The sequence below is a fragment of the Diaphorina citri genome, unplaced genomic scaffold (assembly GCF_000475195.1).
Source record: "Diaphorina citri unplaced genomic scaffold, Diaci psyllid genome assembly version 1.1 scaffold1534, whole genome shotgun sequence".
In the NCBI taxonomy this organism is placed as follows: Eukaryota; Metazoa; Arthropoda; class Insecta; order Hemiptera; family Psyllidae; genus Diaphorina; species Diaphorina citri.
Window position 1 is genome coordinate 62,214 of NW_007378960.1, and position 4,190 is coordinate 66,403.

A 4,190-nucleotide genomic window follows, 5' to 3' on the forward strand; every position below is an offset into this window, starting at 1 on the left:
TTCTTCTTATTTTAGTTTTATATAATACTATGCTCATATATTTAATTAAATAAATACAGTTTTTAAATTCATTTCTTGCTAAATTTTATACTTTTAAATACCAAATTCTATCCTCATCTCATACAAAACATTAGTTATTTTTTACCTTTGAATTCACATAATAAAATATATTTAAAAGATAGGATACTATGTAATACTTAGTTGATATAAATTTTAAATCTCTCTATAATTATAAATCATGACCAATATTAATATAAATCATGACCAATATTAATCATGATAAACTATAAAAATTTTTTACTTAGAATTATAATTTTTATTAACTATCATGTTAGTCTTTTTTTAAGTCTTTAAGAACCATAATCTTTTAACAAACATAAAATATAATGTTTTTAAATACTTTTTGTTTTCTCACCTAGTACAACTTAAACAATTAGTTTTTCTAAAACTCATAAATCATTATTTTAATCTTTATATCTAAAAACATTATAAAAATCTTCCTCGTACGCACCACACTATTTATAGTTTTTTACTTTTTAAGATAATAATAAAAGTTATATACACTATATATATTCTTCCCTAGCAATAAACATATAAAAAAGCATTTAAATTAAAATAATTTTATTTTCTAAGTATACTTATAAATACTTATAGTTCCATTTCTTTAAGAAGCATTTAAATTTACAATGATAAGGTTTTCATAAGATACGTACTTACATCTACTTCGTTAATTCCGACGTTTTTTTTATCCGCCTTTAAGAACCCAGTATTTTCGTGTTTAAGTACGTCCTCCAGCTCCTTTTACGCCCCCTTAATTTAATCGCGTTAGTAATCTTGTTCAACCTTTTATATGTTTTTTTTAGAACCTTACGTTAATTAATGCAGAGTTTGGTTAGTTCTTCCACTTTTTACAAAAAACACATAATTAACTTCTTATATATCTATAATTTTTCTTAATATATAATCAAAATACTGTCTATCCCAAGTTGTTTTATATTATAAATACCCCAGTTTATTTCCTCCTTACCTATAACTTTTATTAAAGATTTTTAAGAGTCTTAATAATATATTTTGATATTAACTAGGTAACTAACCAAATTGTTTTTTATTATAACTATTATATTCATTTTTTTAAAGATAAGGATTTTTAAGAAATTATTTAAAAATACTTCTTTATGTTTTTATAAATATTTAGAATAACCCTTTGACTAAGAAATAATAACCTTTAATAGGTAATCATTATTTAAGATTTTTATTTTATTAAAGAAATCTATAATTTAAAATTGAAACTATGTTTGCGTAATAAAGCAGTAGGTCTTTATTAAAGAATAGTTATACGAGTATTTTTTATATATTTATTTTATCTAAATTACCTCTAACTTCGCAGTTTTAAACTAAATTGTATATATGGAAATTTACCATTTATAACCAACAAATCAATTACCTCGACCAAATCGATACCGGTGTTACCTATGATAATTTGATAAACCTCCTCTTGGCCGAATTAAAAGAACTATAACCCCCCACCACGTTGTTATTGTTATTGTCTTCGTAAATTTTATTACTACGTTGTTTTATTAATTTTTGATAAAATCATTTATAAAAACCACCTTAACAAGCAACACTATATCAACGAATACCTTAATATAGTCGTAAATTTAGAGAAAATAATCTATAAAGGAAATTAACAAGCTTACTTCCCGTGCTTACTTCTATAACCTTTTTTTTATAATTGATTTAGTTTAAATGGTTATTAATTACATTTATTAAATCTTCTTCGTCGTTTTTTTCGATAAAAATATAGATTTTTATTATAAAATTTATTTTTATAAATACAGTTAGAATTAATGTTTTTATTGTTTTCAATAATGAGTTCCTTAATGTCCTTTTTGACCAGCTAAAGTATGATTAAACACAGAAATTAATGCCTTTACCATTTTTTCGTAAACATCGCCCCAATTTTTATTATAAACTTTTTAATGTTACACTAGTCACGGTTCTTTTACGTTTTTACCTGTCTGTCTGCCAAAGACTTATAAATACATACTGTATTTTACTTATGATGAATTGATCTAAACTTTAACGTGTTAGATGTCAACTCTTTACTTGCATGCTACTCACGTATCCTGTCATTTTATGAATTCGTAACATGGTAGATATCCTGATAAACAAAATAATGATGTTATAGTATAAATATTCTCATCCGAACTATCCATAAAGAGGTTTATGTTAAAGTAAGAAATATTTAAATTTTTTATTTGTTATTTTATTATTACTTGAAAAGTAATATTAAATTTTTTATTTAAAATAAGAATATTATATTTTTTGAAATATTTTTAAAATTTTTATTAATAAAGAAAAAATTTTTTAATAAAAATTAAATATGTTTTTAAAAAAACAATATAAAATTTTTAATTTTTCAGGTACCTTATAAATATTTAATAATAGTATTTAATTCAATATTATTTATAAACATGGCCTAGGGCGGAATTGAACCGCCGACACAAGGATTTTCAGTCCTTTGCTCTACCAACTGAGCTACCAGGCCAAAAAACAATTTTTATATAATATAGTATAACTAATTTTTTTTAAAGTATAAATAGTTTATTAAATATTTTTTCAATAAATAAAAAAATGATTTTTATTATTAAATAAAATTAAATTAAAATTTAATTCTAAACTGCCATTTTTTTATTTATAGTTATTAAATAACCATAATATAAATTTAGATTACACTTATCTTGAACCTGTTTCAAAACATATTCCAATGTTTAATTTGTTTGTTTTTAATTAGTTACTTTAGTTTAAATAACTTTTACAGATGATTATAAAAAATCCATTGAATATTTATTTATTTTACAGTATGATTAAAAATTACTATATTGAAAATATTTCAAATTTAAATTATTTAAAAAATATAAATAAATTAATTATATTTACTAATTTACTTAAAATTTAAATTTTTAAAGGGGGTGTTAGCTCAGTTGGTAGAGCAGCGGACTCTTAATCCGTAGGTCGAGTGTTCGAATCACTCACGCCTCAAATATTTTACAAAAAATAAAAATTACAAAATACTATTCTTTTAATAAATTTTTAATTTTTTTAAAAGCAACTGTTTCAATTTGACGAATACGTTCAGCAGATACACTAAATTCTTTAGCCAACTCATGTAATGTAGCGACTGAATTATTTTCAACTAACCAACGTGCTTCTACAATTCTACGTGAGCGTATATCCAACTTATTTAATGCACTTTTTAATTTTTTTAATTGAAATCTATTATATTGTAATGATTCTATTATTTTTATAGGTTCAGTAATTTCTGTAGATAAATAAAAAATTAAAGGCAGTTTATCATAATTATTATATAAATAATCCATTTCTATATCTTTTCCAGATAATCTTGTTTCCATTTCAATTATATCTTTTCGTTTGACGTCTAATGTTTTAGCTAATAAATCTATTTTTTTAAAATTCATTGAATTTAAATTTTCTTTATAATTACGTAGATTAAAAAATAATTTACGTTGTGATTTAGTTGTTGCTATTTTAACTAAACGAGAATTTTTTAAAATATATTCATGTATTTCGGCTCTAATCCAATGTATAGCATAAGACGCCAATCGAACACCTTGATCAGGGTTAAAACGCTTAACCGCTTTCATTAAACCAATATTTCCCTCTTGAATTAAATCAGAATGTAAAAAACTATAACCTAAATATCTTTTTGAAATTGAAACCACTAATCTTAAGTGAGATAATATCATTTTTTGTGCAGCATTTAAATTATTTGTTTTTTGTAAATCATAAGCTAAAGATATTTCTTCGTTATAAGATAAAATTGGTAGATTATTTACTGTTTTAATATATTTATCAATATTACCTAAAGTACCAAAAAATTTACAAGCTAAATAACTATTATTAATAATAAGAGAATTATTAGTTATATATTTCATTAAAATTCCTTATTTTATAAAAAAATATTAATTTTTAGCTTTTTAAAAAAGAATTTAATTATAAGATTATAATTAAATAAGTAGTTTATTTTTTATAAATAAAAAATTTATATTTTAATTTAATATTTAGGGTTTAAATTTTTAGATTCACTCCATAATCTATCAAATTCTAGTAGAAATTTTTCAGAAACATTTGGTTTATTTCGAAAATAAATTACATTTTCCGCATTACGA

The 4,190-nt window shown here is 21.6% G+C and overlaps 2 non-coding genes across 2 annotated transcripts; one reads left to right on the forward strand and one right to left on the reverse strand.

Moving 5' to 3' along the window:
- Nucleotides 1-2,475: 2,475 nt before the first annotated feature.
- On the reverse strand, nt 2,476-2,548 carry Trnaf-gaa. Its single transcript has one exon. It is a non-coding gene; the product is annotated as a tRNA-Phe (tRNA).
- A 421-nt stretch (nt 2,549-2,969) lies between these two features.
- On the forward strand, nt 2,970-3,042 carry Trnak-cuu. Its single transcript has one exon. It is a non-coding gene; the product is annotated as a tRNA-Lys (tRNA).
- The last annotated feature ends 1,148 nt before the right edge of the window (nt 3,043-4,190 follow it).